Source organism: Maniola hyperantus, chromosome 27, assembly GCF_902806685.2.
Source record: "Maniola hyperantus chromosome 27, iAphHyp1.2, whole genome shotgun sequence".
NCBI lineage: Eukaryota > Metazoa > Arthropoda > Insecta > Lepidoptera > Nymphalidae > Maniola > Maniola hyperantus.
In genome coordinates, this window is record NC_048562.1 from 3,141,289 (window position 1) to 3,158,801 (window position 17,513).

General features: G+C 37.4%; 1 protein-coding gene across 1 annotated transcript in view; it reads right to left on the reverse strand.

Annotated features, from left to right (window-relative positions):
- The window catches only part of pio (piopio), a 61,902-nt gene that overhangs the window by 43,278 nt on the left and 1,111 nt on the right, over positions 1-17,513 (reverse strand). The window lies entirely within an intron of this gene.

Here is a 17,513-nt window from a genome sequence, read left to right on the forward strand (position 1 = left end):
TTGGACCAATCTGAGCGGGTTATGTAACTTAATCGCTTTGCAAGCGGTCAATATTGGTTTTGTTCTTTGCCTTTTACTGTTTTGTTTTTATTTCCTTTTATTTAGATATGACAGTTCATTATTCTTACATCAGATACCTGAGAATATAACTAACGGTCGAATATAGAAAAGTCACACGTCGTCTCATTCAATATGGATTAAGTCACGAGAAATTTAGCATCCCTGACTTATGGTACCATGTTCTTAAATAAAATTGAATCGTTATTCATCGGTACCATTGTCCTCGAAAGATATGCAATAATTGTAAACTTGTCATGTTAGAAAGAAGGTCAATACCGATACGCATCGGTAACAGTGCGTGTATTGGACCAATCTGAGCGGGTTATGTAACTTAATCGCTTTGCAAGCGGTCAATATTGGTTTTGTTTATTGCTTTTCTGTTTTTAGGGTTCCAGACCAAAATGGTAGAAAATGAGTCCTTATGGAGCGACTTTATTCGTCCGTACATCATACTTAATTTATAATTTATAATTATAAAAAAAACATTTTTCTTACTTTCTGAGGTGTTTTGGAGTTAAAGTTAGTTTTGATTTTTGGGTAGGGGTAAGTAACCTACAGTACTTACTTGAGATTTCTCTCTGATAATGTAGACGCCCACGAAGAAAGGATTTTCAACTATGTTACCGACCCGCCAGTAAGCCGTGGCGGGTCGGTTATTCTTTAGAGTTCCATAATCGAAGGGTGCCGCTGTCCGTCCGTCCGTTCGTTCGTCCGTTTGTCCGTCTGTCAGCGGGATAAAGATAACGGTGGAGAGTTAAGATTGTCATGCGTATTTTTATTGCCGCTCTAGCAACAAATAAAAAAACATTCAAAATGGCTGCCATCAATTTAAAAAACATCAAAAAGTGTTATTTCTCGTACGATGGTACGATGGTACGGAACACTTCGGGTGCGAGTCCGACTCGCACTTGACCGATTTTTATCACTAAGTTAATGATTATTATAATACCTAGGTAGTATAGGTTCGCTACCTATTTTCTGAGGTGGCGTCACGTTATTGCTCTACAGTTTAGTTATTAGATAGCATACCTACTATCACTTTCCGCTATCAGCAATCTCATCAGATAACAGTTAAAACACTTCATTTATGTAACGATCTTGTAACACCATGGTCGCAGACTCTATCTATGCCACAGAATTCTAAAGAATAGAAATGTTATGTGGGCGGCGCGGCGTGCAGCGTCTATATGAACAATTCACTCATCAGTACGCATATTATAAATTCAACAGTGTGTTTGTTGGTTTGTCCTTCAATCACGTCGCAACGGAGCAACCGATTGACGTTTTGCATGGGTATAGTTAAAGACCTGGAGAGTGACATAGGTTACATTTTATCCCGGAATATCAAAGAGTTTTCAAAAACCTAAATCCACGCGTACGAAGTCGCGGGCATCAGCTAGTCTATCCCTAAAAGAGAGAGAGCCGGACCTTCGTTTTTTATAAAAGTGTCGCCAATACAGTGAGGAACGATCATACGTTTTGATCATAGTGACTGTGGGAGATAACAGGTAATAAAGGAGTAAAAAATCTTAGGTCAAAGTATAAAGTCTATTTTTTTATATTTTTTTCGGAATAGTTTTTTTTTAGCGACGACTCTTCTATACGTATTCTCAATTCTATGATCAACGCCTTACAAAACATGCCAACTCCAATTTCCCAATGTTCCCACCAAACAAAGGCATAAGTACAAACAGAAACGGAACGTTTTCGCAAACCCCACGAAGGCTGTACAGACCTACACGATCGGAGACTATAAAAAATTAATATGCGTGTGGGTGTATTATACGTAGAATTTGCATATTATAGTGGACTAGCTTATAAAAAATCATGATTTTTAAAATAATTCTCTTTAATGATGAATTCTAGCCCCATAAACTACTCAAACTATTCAAAAAATCACATCAATTTATTATTACAGTCCAAGACCCTATTAAATAAGGGTCTAATATGGGTCTCCCTACCAAGGTCTACTCTGTTCAAACTGGTTATCCATAATCCAACTTTGTACAAAGTTTATGGAATTGCAATAAATTGAAATTGAAATTGAAATATCACTTGCTTTAACGGTGAAGGAAAACATCGCGAGGAAACCTGCACGCCTTAGAGTTCTCCATAATGTTCTCAAAGGTGTGTGAAGTCTGCCAATCCGTACATGGCTAGTATGGTGGACCAAACCCTTTTCATTTTGAGTGAAGACCCGTGCTCAGTAGTGAGTCGGCGATAGGTTGATCATAATAAAATAAAATAAATAAATAAATAAATCATTTATTGTTCCAAAGAATTGGTACAAGTATAAGAATATTTTACCGACATATTAAATATCTGATCCGATAATGACTTATTAGTACAAGTAGCTTATGCTCACGACTTCGTCCGCGCGGACTATACAAATTTCAAACCCCTATTTCACCCCCTTAGGGGTAGAACTTGCAAAAATCCTTTCTTAGCGGATGCCTACGTCATAATATTATATATTATAATAATTTGAGCCTCAATAGCTCAACCGGTATAGGAGTGGACTGAAAACCGAAAGGTCGACGGTTCAAATCCCGCCCGTTGCACTATTGTCGTACCTACTCCTAGCACAAGCCTGACGCTTAATTGGAGAGGAAAGGGGAATATTAGTCATTTAATTTGGCTAATATTCTTTTAACAAAAAAAAAAAATATATAGCTATCTGCATGTCAATTTCAGCCCGATCCGTCCAGTAGTTTGAGCTGTGAGTTGATAGATTTGTCAGTCAGTCAGTCACCTTTTCCTTTTAAATATTTAGATTTATGTTATACTAGACTATAGATCACTACCTTTATTTGTTCATGGTAGGTACGCGAAAGTGTGTCTGTCTGTCTGCTAACCTTTCACGGCCCATCCGTTCAACCGATTTTGACGAAATTTGGTCTAGATGTAGCTTGCATCCCGGCTAATTTTTATCCTGGAAAATCAAAGAGTTCCCACGGGATTTTTAAAAACCTAAACTCACGCGGATCAAGGTGCGGGCATCATCTAGTATTTTATACTTTAAATTGATAGGATCTAATGCTCTTCTTTTCTGCAGAAAGGCTCATGAAAGAGATATCAATAGGTACATTTAGACTGTCATTTTAGTTGTGAGATTAACAGAATCAGTCACAATTTAAGGTTTAATTAGGTAAGTAATTTAGTAGGCAATTACTTTCACACACCCAACCTTGGAATTAAACAGTAAGTATTACGGTAGGTAATACAAAACGTGACTCAAGCGCTCTACACTTTATGGCATTGCAAGTTACTAGACTGACAAATACCTAATATAATTTACAGGCAGGCAAATACAGTCGAATTTTTTTGACATTTTGCACGATAAATCAAAAACTATTAGGCCCGGTATCTATCTAAGCCACATATATGTCCAGATTTGCAACTAGCGTATCCCCCTCAGTCCCTCCCGCTCAAGCAGATTTTCTTACTTGTGAAATGTCATTCCTTCTACACTTCACGTTGTTTGTCAAATACTCACGTACAAATACATTTTGACAAACAAAAAAAGTGATAAGGCCAAAACATAATCATTTTGTCACGTTCTAACAAGAGCTTAAATGCATTTAGCTATCTCGCTCTAACAGTAAGTGTCACAATAGAGCTACTTCTAACAGTCCTTATTCTGAGATCTAAGCGGAGCGGAGAGGAGATGCGTTCAGACGACCAATCAGATTTTTAAAAGATGACGTGATAATTTTTGCACATCATCTATTAAGAATCTGATTGGTCGACTGAACACATCTCCTCTCTGCTCCGCTCCGCTTCACTTGGGTCGAAAACCTGTTTAAGAATGTACAGGTAAAGTAAAGCCCTTTACTATGATACCCCACTTGGTATAGTAATCTTACTTTAAAAGTTGAAAATACTAATTATTTGTTCTTGAACACATTTTAAGTTTTATTTTGATGTTTTCAGATTTTTCCCCTTATGTCTGCTTTAAGACCCACCCACCTGCCAAATTTCATGATTCTAGGTGAACGGGAAGTACCCTATAAGTTTCTTGACAGACAGACAGACAGACAACGAAGGGTTCCTTATTTCCTTTTGAGGTACGGAACCCTAATAAAACACAAAAAAAATCCTCCTGAAAAGTAGGCCTTTTGTAACAGCTGTCCGCTGTCCTTAATCCCGTATAGGATAGGATACGACGATATGGCGAATGTGAGTTTGTTGGTTTGTCCTTCAATTACGCCGCAACAGATTAACGGATTGGCGTTATTTTTACATGAATACAGTTAACATAGAGAGGGATTTAGGTTAGGTATAGTTTTATACCGTTCGCATGGGATTTTAAAAACTAATTCTACACGGACGAAGTCGCGGGCATCAGCTAGTCTTACATTAAATAAAAATTATTGTTGGTCTGTCTTTCTGTTCGTTACCTGTGCATTCGCACATCGTAAATCAGATTGAGTGGAAATTTTCTACAGTTGTTGTTGAGACTTGCGAAAGGTTTGTGGCACAGTACCATCAACTTATCCCCTATATTAGATAGTGCACGAGTCAAATTGCAACGCATGCCAAATACAGGTACTTTGCAAGTATTTCCTTCCTTTAAACCTGAAATAAAAACTTCATATACATTCGCTAAGCATTACATAAGCAGAAGTTGTATAACAATTGACACATACCTACTAAGGTCGTATACCTATGAAGGCTATTTCTAAAGGTCTCAAGTACCATTTATACTTGACCCACCCTAATATGGTGAATATTAGAATGTTGGGATCATATTAAAATGGTGATGGCCTATGGCTGCATCTCTAGTGCTCTAGCCATTATTACGTGACATGTTTTGTCATAGGAATCTATCAGAGTACTTAGACCATTTTAAACTGGTGAAGTGACATAGCTTCACCAGATTTATTAAGTGGAGTATCCAATATTAATAGATACGTGCTAGCGTTGAAAATACTTTTATGTAGATGCCATCTTATGTTGGTCATTTAACTGGTTTTAACTAAAAGTTGTTCAGTCTATTTTTGGATGGCATGCCCATTTCAGATTACGAAATCCTAATATAAGTATTTAGCATAGCATAACACCACCAGTTTATCAACACTTACTATCTACCTACGTAAGAACCAGCCACACAATATACCTCCCGGCTACTTACTGAACTAAGCAGTAGACAAAAACCCTCCACCAAACAAAAAAAATCCATAACGCCACTTTCTATGTTAGATCGGTGGCGACATGGAATACTCTAGCTAGAGAGAGATAGATGCATATGGGGAGGAATGGAGGAGGCTTAAACCGCCACAGGCGGTCCTTACATATAAAAAAATATATACCTACACAAATAAGTAAAAAGCATGTTCATTATGATTTTATTATAAGGAAAATATTATAAATACCTACTACTTATAACAACGGAAATAGGATTAGAAAATTAACTAGATTATAAGCAAAATGTTGTTAGAGTAGTGTCATAGAATTAAGAATTAATGTAAGGAATCTAAATAAAGCTTTTATTATTATATTATATATTATATACTTACTGAACTTTCAACCGAACCTTTACAAAAAAACCGGCCAAGTGCGAGTCAGGCTCGCGCAATGAGGGTTCCGTACTACAGTCGTATTTTTTCGACATTTTGCACGATAATTCAAAAACTATGATGCATAAAAATAAATAAAAATCTGTTTTAGAATGTACAGGTGAAGACCTTTCATATGATACCCCATTTGATATAGTCACTCACTTCAAAAGTTGAAAATATTAATTATTAGTTCATGACCACAATTTAATTTTTTTGTGTGTGATATAACCCTAAATTCACGGTTTTCAGATTTTTCCCCAAATGTCAGCAATAAGATCTACCTACCTGCCAAATTTCATGATTCTAGGTCAACGGGAAGTACCCTGTAGGTTTCTTGACAGACGGACAGACAGACAGACAGACAACAAAGTGATCCTATAAGGGTTCCGTTTTTCCTTTTGAGGTACGGAACCCGAAAAAAAATAATCAAAAACTATTTATGCATAAAAATTAAAAATAAACAAAAATCTGATTAGAATGTACAGGTAAAGCCCTTTCAAATAATATCCTACGTAGTATAGTAATCTTACTTGAAAACTTGAAAATACTAATTATTTTGTTCATGAATACATATTAGTTTTTTTTGTGTTGTAACTACAAATTCACGGTTTTCAGATTTTTTCCTTTACCTGTGCTATAAGACCTACCTACCTGCCAAATTTCATGATTCTAAGTCAACGGGAAGTACCTAGGTACCCTGTAGGTTTCTTGACAGGCAACGAAGTGATCTTATAAGGGTTCTTTTTTTCCTTTTTGGGTACGGAACTCTAAAAATCACGCACTCTTTTGGATCCATAATTATTTTTCCAAAAATCATTGGTATCAAAATCAGGCTCTATCTATACAGATTAAGTGTTGTATTGTAGAATAGAATAGAATAGAATAGTACTCCATTTATTGGTTGATCCGACACTCGATAAACACAAACACAAATATTTACAAAAAAACATTCCTTAAAATCTAATAGGTACCTAGTGTCTATAATGTGTCGTGCCAACGAAAAGGCCCGAACTCAGCTGAATGTTGTGGCTACAATTGTGTTCTTTATTTGTATGTTACTGCTATTATAGATTAATCAACAGTTTTTTTAGGTGAGCAGGCAGGAGTTAGGTAGCAGGCTTTACTTTGCAGAAATCCATGATATATACAATACACCAAAAGCTTAATTTACTATAATCCGCTGAAACAGGTCAAATCTATATGGCGCAATATGCAGCATGCGACACGCACCGCCCGCCCTCCCACTGATAAACATGCAGGAAAAACCAGCCAAGCAATACGCACCACTACCACGCAACACCACACATCAAGTCCCCACCAAATCCCAAAACACACTCGACGCACGTTTCGCCCTGCAACGTTTCGTTTCCCAAGGCGTATTGCTTGCCTGGTAACTGGTTTTTCTTGCATGTTTAGCAGTGGGAGGGCGAGTGGTGCATGTCACATGCTGAAGCAAATTAAGCTTTTGGTTCATTGTAGATAAAGTGTATTAGATAAAGTGTTCAAATAATACCTATATAGAGTTTCTTGCTGGTTCTTCTGGGTAGGAACGGCATTTCGAACCAGTGGTAAATTAAACTAGTTGACGATTCAAAAGGTTTATTTGAATAAAAATCTATTCTATTCTATTCTATGGCTTCAACAAAAATCTTTTGCATGCCACTGAAGGCCAGAAGCTGGTTATTCATAAACTTATCTTTCAATTAATACTTACTTCAAAGTGATGTCTATGATAATAATCTTGTTTTTCTTCCTTATGTTTCCTCAATTCATAATTATAAGCAATGATATCATCATAAAATAAAAACGTGATAAAATATGCTTAAATATTCACTAATGACCACAGACTAGTACCTACTAAAGCAATAATTATCATCATCATCATCACCCATCAATCGCCGGCTAACTACTGAGCACGGGTCTCCTCTCAGAATGAGAAGGGTTTGACTATAGTCTATCACGCTGGCCAAGTGCGGATCGATAGACAAAATAATGATTTGTTAAAAATAAAATGAGCAAATGAGGGTTCCGTACTACAGTCGTATTTTTTCGACATTTTGCACGATAATTCAAAAACTATGATGCATAATAAAAATAAATAAAAATCTAACCCTAAATTCACGGTTTTCAGATTTTTCCCCAAATGTCAGCTATAAGATCTACCTACCTGCCAAATTTCATGATTCTAGGTCAACGGGAAGTACCCTGTAGGTTTCTTGTCAGACAGACGGACAGACAGACAGACAACAAAGTGATCCTATAAGGGTTCCGTTTTTCCTTTTGAGGTACGGAACCCTAAAAATGGCGAGCAAACGAGCAGGCGGGTCACCTGATGTTAAGTGAGTACCGCCGCCCATGAACATTTGCAGTACCAGAGGAACCACCAATGCCTCCTTTCAGGAATTTGTTGGGCCGCACCACGGACTAGAGAAATAAAACTTGTCGATATCTGCCCACATACGAACAAAGTAATGATGTAAGGCCACCTGTGGCATCATAGTGTAGTTTATTCTAAGGTTAGGTTACACAGGACTCAAAGGAGTTAAAAAATAGTTAGTCCTTCATCACTCCTTTGAGCTACATTACGGGGAACTCTCAGGCATTCAGGTTTCCTCACGATGTTTTCCTAAGATAAAGGAAGGAATTTTCACCGTCAATCAACCCATGATCAGCTCACTACAAAGCACGGATCCTCTCAAAATGAGAAGAGCTCTAATAAATGAGCTTAGTAATAGGGCCCCGTTGACACGGGTACGGAACTCTAAAATCTTGCTTTTAATATTATATCTACTTAAATTATCTGTATTTTGCTCTTAAGAACTTCCTGCTAACGCAAACAACTCTATTTTCGGAGATTCTAACAAAAAATAAAAACCGGCCAAGTGCGAGTCAGGCTCGCGCAATGAGGGTTCCGTACTTCAGTATGATGCATAAAAATAAATAAAAATCTGTTTTAGAATGTACAGGTGAAGACCTTGCATATGATACCCCATTTGATATAGTCACTCACTTCGAAAGTTGAAAATACTAATTATTAGTTCATGACCACAATTTAATTTTTTTGTGTGGTCTAACCCTAAATTCACGGTTTTCAGATTTTTCCCCAAATGTCAGCTATAAGATCTACCTACCTGCCAAATTTCATGATTCTAGGTCAACGGGAAGTACCCTGTAGGTTTCTTGACAGACAGACGGACAGACAGACAACAAAGTGATCCTATAAGGGTTCCGTTTTTCCTTTCGAGGTACGGAACCCTAAAAACGCACTAAAAGAATAATAACGTAAACAATTATGTGAACCCAGCTTTACAAAGCAGAAGTTACAGGTGATTACGACCGACCTCGCGTCGAGGTCGCGTAAACAAACATCCATTTGCAATTCGTGTGTGCCTTATCGCTAACATTTTATGGCATATTTTCAATTAAATTCTATCATTAAATACTTTGTAAATCAATAATGCATTTACAAATTATTTACTTTGAAAATTTACTCTAATATGTAGTGCTATAAGAGTTGATTTGCTTTACACGTAGTACCTACGTGTATTATTTCATTCATTTTTTCATTCATTTGTTTTAGACACACATAATAAACTGTTATTTAGTTGAATATCACGGAATCGTTATGGGGTTTTTTGTATTGTTCTTATATGAAAATCTTAAATCTATAGTTACTTATAATAAAACTAATTGGATGATTTCTGTACATTACATAGGTAGGTCGTGGTAGCTGATAATCCCGGTTAACATATAGGGTAGTTTTTCATAATTACAATTAAGTAGAATAGAGTATTAGAACCTCAATAGCTCAACGGACAACTTTGACAACCTCCCTGGCGCAGTGGTAAGCGCTGAGGTCTTATTAGAGGGAGGTCCCGGGTTCGATTCCTGGCAGGGATTTGGAATTTTATAATTTCTAAATTTCGGGTCTGGTCTGGTGGGAGGCCTCGGCCGTGGCTAGTTACCACCCTACCGGCAAAGCGGTGCCGCCAAGCGATTTAGCGTTCCGGTACGATGCCGTGTAGAAACCAAAGGTGTATGGGTTTAATAAAAACTGCCATACTCCTTCCGGGTTAGTCCGCTCCCACCTTAGACTGCATCGTCACTTACCATCAGGTGAGATTGCCGTCAAGGGCTAACATGTATCTGAATAATAATAAAAAAAAAACGGGTAAAGGAGTGGACTGAAAACCGAAAGGTTGCCGGTTCAAACCCCGACGTTGCACTATTGTCGTACCTACTCCTAGCACAAGCTTCACGCTTAGTTGGAGAGCAAAGGGGAATATTAGTCATTTAACTTGGCTAATATTCTTTCAAAAAAAAAAACCGGCCAAGTGCGAGTCAGGCTCGCGCAACGAGGATTCCGTAATTCAGTCTTATTTTTTAGATTTTTTGCATAATAACTCAATAACTATGATGCATAAAAATAAATAAAAATCAGTTTTAAAATGCACAGGTGAAGACCTTTCATATGATACCCCACTTGATATAGTTATCTTACTTCGAAAATTGAAAATACTAATTATTAGTTTATGACCACAAATTAATTTTTTTGTGTGATGTAACCATAAATTCACGGTTTTCAGATTTTTCCCCAAATGTCAGCTATAAGATCTACCCACCTGCTAAATTTCTTGATTCTAGGTCAACGGGAAGTACCCTGTAGGTTTCTTGACAGACCGACAGACAAACAGACAGAGAGACAACAAAGTGATCCGATCTTTTGAGGTACGGAACCCTAAAATATAGACTGTTTAGGCAAAGAAAAGTTCGTTATATTGCGGAAATTCGCATTTAAATGTTAGAGTTAAGCTAGAGAAGTCTGCCAAACAAGAATGCCTACTCGTAGAATTGCCAAGGTCTAGACTCTAGAGTGAATAATATTGGTGGAATGCAGCCTTCTTTGATTGCTTGCGTGTATGACTATTATTTCCTTATCGTAATATTTGAATATTGATGGCATTGGTTAGAACTCGGACTTTCCCGTTTGCTTTATCAGAAAATTAACAGCTCTTGAGGTGGTTGTGATGACGTACAGACCTACCTTTTACCGTTTTTAGGGTTCCGTACCTCAAAAGGAAAAACGGAACCCTTATAGGATCACTTTGTTGTCTGTCTGTCTGTCGGTCTGTCAAGAAACCTACAGGGTACTTCCTGTTGACCTAGAATCATGAAATTTGGCAGGTAGGTAGATCTTATAGCTGACTTTTGGGGAAAAATCTGAAAACCGTGAATTTAGGGTTAGATCACACAAAAAAAATTAAATTGTGGTCATGAACTAATAATTAGTATTTTCAACTTTCGAAGTGAGTGACTATATCAAGTAGGGTATCATATGAAAGGTCTTCACCTGTACATTCTAAAACAGATTTTTATTTATTTTTATGCATCATAGTTTTTGAATTATCGTGCAAAATGTCAAAAAATACGACCGTAGTACGGAACCGTTGTTGCGCGAGCCTGACTCGCACCTGGCCGGTTTTTTTCTTGTGAAATATCACTACTCATCCATATCCACATTACAATTGCAAACGCGAAAGTGTTTCTGTCTGTCTGTCTATCTGCTAGCCTTTCGTGGCGTATCCGTTCAACCGATTTTGACGAAATTTGGTGCAGAGATTGATTCCGGCGATGGACATAGGCTACTTTTTATCCCGGAAAATCAAAATCCACGCTATTCCGCAGCAGGTTAGCGCGGGAGTTGTGCGGGTGTGCGAAGATTCCCCACCCCGATTGCCATCTCGACCTTTCGCGTATTATAGGTACCTTTTAGAACGCCCCCGAGTCTTCCCACAGTCTACCAAAAGCAGCGTGAACATTTGTCGCAATACATGATTCACACATTAGCATACCGAATTGATTTTACCACCAAATTCGTCGACAGCTCTGATGATTTCGTCGTATTGGGCAATATTTTTAATAATATGGGTTTAAAATTTTGCGAAATATTAATTACGCTTGGTTTTCTTATTTTAGGAAATTCTTATAGGGAAACTAGCTGACCCACCCCGGCTTCGCTCGGGTGGAATTTAGAAAATCGAGGCGGGGGTTCCAAAAAAATCCTGAAATGCATATTTCTTCATTTGTTGCCGAAAACTCAAATACCAATTTTCATGCAAATAACTTGAAAAATTACGGACTTTCATACAAACTTTCATCCCCTATTTAACCCCCTTGGTAGTAGAATTTCCAAAAATCGTGAAATACGTATTTTTTTTATTTTTAACCGAAAGCTTAAATACCAATTTTCATCGATGTAACTTCAAAAATGACGGACTTTCATACAAACTTCCATCCCCCATTTAACCCACCTAGGGGTGGAATTTCGCAAAATCCTTTCAGTGGATACGTACTCTTTACAAAGAACACACCCTCCAAATTTCATGTCTCTAATACCAGTGGTTTAGGCTGTGCGTTGATATATATGTCAGTCAGTCAGTCAGGACTTTGAATTTTATATATATAGATTACGCCGAATCGATGTATAATTTTATTTTAAGGTTCCGTACCTCAAAAGGCAAAAAGGGAGCCTTCACTTGTTTGTCTGTCTATCTGTCCGTTTGTCGTATCTGTCAAGAAAACCTATAGGGTACTTCCCGTTGACCTAGAATCACGCAATTTGGCAGGTAGGTAGGTCTTATAGCACAAGTATAGGAAAAAATCCGAAAACCGTGAATTTGTGGTTACATTACACAAAAAAAATTAAATTGTGGTCATGAACTAATAATTATTAGTATTTAAAATTTTCGAAGTAAGACAACCTATATCAAGTGGGGTATTATATGAAAGGGCTTCACCTGTGGATTCTAAAACAGATTTTATTTATTTTTATGAATCATAGTTTTTGATTTATCGTGCGAAATGTCGAAAAAATACGACTGTAGTACGAAACCCTCGTTGCGCGAGCCTGACTCGCACTTGGCTGGTTTTTTTAATTATTCTCTTTAATAATGAATTCTAGCTCCATAAACTACGACTATATACAAAAAAATCACTTCGTTTTATTACTACAGTCCGAAACCCTATGCAAAACCGTCAGCATTAAAAAACAAACATACATTTGTATGTTTGTTTGTATGTCCCCAATGTAAAGCAAAGATCACGTCGTATTGCACAATACAAATAATGACTCGACCATAAGGTCAGGAGTCTACAGAAGCAAGGGCGAGCGCGGGTGTAGGTACCTATATGACAGACGGTATGACAGTATAGAACCTTGGTTGAACCTACGGATCGGATTAACAGGATAAAATCATAAAACACTGATTTCTGTGCATTTGAGATTGTGTTTTATTTGATTAGGACATCATCATCATCATCATCATCATCATCATCATCATCATCATGATCAAACCATTACCCATCGCCAGCTCACTACAGTGCATGGGTCTCCTCTCAGAGTGAGAAGGGTATTGGCCATAGTCTACCACGCTGGCCATGTGTGGATAGGTAGACTTCACACACCTTTTGCCTTCACCGTTAAAGCAAGTGATATTTCATTACTTAAAAACGCACATAACTCCGAAAAGTTAGAGGTGCGTGCCCGGGATCGAACCCCCGACCTCCGATTAGAAGGCGGACGTCCTAACCACTAGGCTATCACAGCTATCTTACTAACACTATTTTAACTGAATTGTATATATAAATAAAAACCGGCCAAGTGCGAGTCAGGATCGCGCAATGAGGGTTCCGTGCTACAGTCGTATTTTTTCGACATTTTGCACGATAATTCAAAAACTATGATGCACAAAAATAAATAAAAATCTGTTTTAGAATGTACAGGTGAAGACCTTTCATATGATACCCCACTTGATATAGTCACTCACTTCGAAAGTTGAAAATACTAATTATTAGTTCATGATTACGCTGAGAGCATTGCATGAATATGTCATTCAATGTTCTCAGCGTACATATTCAAAATTCTTTGATCTTTTATCGTTTTGTATTTTATGTCTTTTTTCTTGTACCTTTATTTGTATTTAAATTTATTATTAATCATCTAGTAAGTGTAAGTGGCACTGCCGTTCTAATTAGATATAAAATAAAATAAAAATAAAAATAAAAAATAAATGATCACAATTTTTTTTTGTGTGATCTAACCCTAAATTCACGGTTTTCAGATTTTTCCCCAAATTTCAGCTATAAGATCTACCTACCTGCCAAATTTCATGATTCTAGGTCAACGGGAAGTACCCTGTAGGTTTCTTGACAGACAGACGGACAGACAGACAGACAGACAGACAGACAGACAGACAGACAGACAGACAGACAGAAAGACAACAAAGTGATCCTATAAGGGTTCCGTTTTTCCTTTTGAGGTACGGAACCCTAAAAAGATTCCGACGAATTGAGAATCTCCTGCTTATTTTGAAGTCGGTTAATAAGTAAGTAAGTATACACGCAGGTTAGCTAAGCCATCTTTATTTGGATTACGTGAAGCAATCCTCCTTATTTGCCATGAGGTCACCTGTCCAATGAAGGCAGGTAGCGTGTCAATACATCATAGCTGTCTCGGATTTAGTTCAAGTATGCGAGTTAGATATTTTTTGAAGTCGGTTAATAAGTAAGTAAGTATACACGCAGGTTAGCTAAGCCATCATTATTTGGATTACGTGAAGCACTCCTCCTTATTTGCTATGAGGTCACCTGTCCAATGAAGGCAGGTGGCGTGTCAATACATCATAGCTGTCTCGGATTTAGTTCAAGTATGCGAGTTAGATTTTTTTATTTAACTCGCATACCTACCTACCTACTTGTTTTTTAGGATTCTGTACCTCAAAAGGAAAAAGGAACCCTTGTAGGATCACTTTGTTGTCTGTCTGTCTGTCAAGTAAACGTATAGGGTACTTCCCGTTGACCTAGAATCATGAACTTTGGTAGGTTAGGTTAGGTAGGTTTGGTAGGTCTTATAGAATAAGTAATATGGCTTATCAATTATTATAATATAATGTCGGATTAGATATATTGGTGTAATGATCTTATCTTTTATGTGGAAAACTATCAATGACTAAAACATAATATTTAAAAGTACATGTTACATTTTTACAAAAAATATACGCCGTCCAAATGGTCATTTATGGGCATTGTGCCCAAAACACTGGCGGTATTACCTCGCTGAACGGCAAGACTCAACCGTTGAGCGAAATAAGCACCAATGTAAGAAATAAGTAATGGAATAAATCCGAAAATCGTGAATTTGTAGTTAGGTACATCACAGAAAAAAAAATTAAAATGTGTCAATGAACAAATAATTAGTATTTTCAACTTTCAAAGTAAGATTACTATACCAAGTGGGGTATCATATGAAAGGGCTTTAGCTGTATTTTCTAAAACACATTTTTATTTATTTTTATTCGTAATATTTTCGATTTATCGTGCAAAATGACGAAAAAACACGACTTTTGTACGGAACCTCGGTGCGCGAGCCTGACTCCTTTTTACTTTTGAGGCATGGAACCCTAAAAAGCAGCCAATTTCAAGTTACAACTTTCATGCTAAGGCATATTGCGGGTATCACTGCCGCGCCACGGTCTGTCTGACCAGTACCCGTAGTACAAGATTTTACGTCTCACCAAACCAAACCAAATTCGAGAGTCGAAATACTTCCGCGTTACAGCAAACTGGATCTTAAAAGCCTTGTAAAACAAGCTCAAGTTTGTCTACACTTCTACAGCCAGCGCTCCAAGCGCAAAAACATTGCGAATTTAAAATCAGTGGCATTGAATATTTGACTTCAATTCAAGGCTCTTTAGGTCCATTTTACTTTGATGTTATTGTGTTTCGACTCTCGAATTCTAGCAACGTTTGGTGAGACGTAAAATCTTATACTACGGGTCCTGGGCTCAATAGTTTCAGTCCAGCAAAGGGGCGTTAATTGTCTGCAAGTTTGCTACACCATTAACATTGTTGCTGCGAGTTCCGGCATGACGTCACGACGTGGGTGGACGGTGGGCGATCAACCTTGACTTTATTTATTTTAATTGTGTTATTAACCAGAAGTTTGCTTTATCAGATTGCAGATTTTATAAAAATTAAATGTTAATTAAAAGTTACTATGCGTTTCAAATTAAAACGCACACAACGCCGAAAAGCTAAAGGTGCGTGTTTGGCATTAATAAATCTTCTCTACATAGTCTCTACTTAAATTCTCTACATAGTATAAAATAAAGTCCCTTCCCGCGTCTGTATGTATGTATGAACGCGTAGATCTTTTAAACCACGCAACGGATTTTAATGCGGTTTTCACCAATAGATAGAGTGATTCAAGAGGAAGGTTTATAGCTATAGTTTAATTCCCAAAAAATTGGAGATCCCTAGAGAAATTGAAATAGTGTGAATTAGGTCGGAAAAAAATCCTCTCATTTGAGTTTTCGAGGCAATGACACCTCAATGACACCACATTAGTATCTACATTGCTCCCATGCGAAGCCGGGGCAGGTCGCTAGTAGGTTATAAATTAAAATTACTCTTTTCGATAGTCAGTTGTTGGATTTGCAAGATATAATGGTGATAATTATTACGCAAACTTAAAACTAAAGCTACGAGGGTTCCAAACGCGCCCAGGTCTGTCTGAGTCCACTGAAACAATCCCAATGCTCATATCTGCGAATGGGTTGATCCCAGTCAGCCTCGCTCAACATCTGAGACGACTGGGGTTCCGTGGCAGTTCGCTGGCAGCCAGGATGCAAAAAGCGGTCTTGCTGGACTCGGCTAGGATAGTCCGCCGATTTCTCGACCTATCGCCCTGACCCCCGGCCGTTTGGTCTCCCCTGCCGGGGCGTAATCCTCCGCCCGGTACAAATATGTATGTATGTAATGTTTATGTAGGTTTATTTATTTTTATGTATGCAAGTATATTTAAATTTCTTCTGGCTTTTATATGTATCTATTTTGTAGACGGGCGTGAGAGCAAAGAATATATTATAATAATAATTTATTTATGAGAATGAATCGTCCGCTGAGTGACTCTAAGCTTTCTTATGAGGCCCATAGTTAGCGACACTGTCTCGGATCCTAGGCTATAAGCTAGGAAAAAGTGTATTGCATTTACTTACCAAGATTTTTTTGAGAATTAGCGACCTCGAATATAAATTCAATAGCAACTTACAAGCGTTAACAATCGATTTGTAAAATTAACGCCGATTTTCTGCCCGTTTACGGATGTTAAGAAACTTTTATTTAGTAGAGTTGATGTTCTCTAAATTATTATAACTTTTAAAATCTTCCTCAAAACTTCTTTAATAACACAGAAATTTGTAAGTACATATAGAAATTTTATTATTTAAGTGGGTACAGTAGCCGCAAATACCCATGCAAAAAATCACGTCGAACCTTTGCTTTGTTGCGACGTGATTGAAGGACGAACCAACAAACCAACAAACAAACACACTTTCGCATTTATAAATTATGGGTATTGATACGGGTATGGGTACTGATAATATGGGTACTGATGGGTTCATGGGTACTGATTTTACACTGAAGTGATAATGTAGTCCTAACTCTTTGATAAGTGAAATCTATAGAACAATCAAAAATAAATTAGGAAGACGCCTAATTACTTCACTTAAAAGATAAGGTCAATCGAGGTCAACTTATCACGTCTTGATTGACTTAGTTAAGCGACTTTAATCTATAATAGTATTATTATAAATTCATAAGTTTGTTTATTTGTCCTTCCTTCACACCTTAACTAAGTAACCAAACGACTTGATTTTTGGCATATAAATAGTTGGTTACACGATACATCATAAAAAAAAACCAAAAATGTGTTATTTTTGTGTGCGATGGTACGGAACACTTCGTGAGCGAGTTCGACTCGCACTTGACCGGTTTTTTGACAGTCCACCCCTACAATATGTGGGACTCCACATAAAATCTACCTTTTGTTCTCAT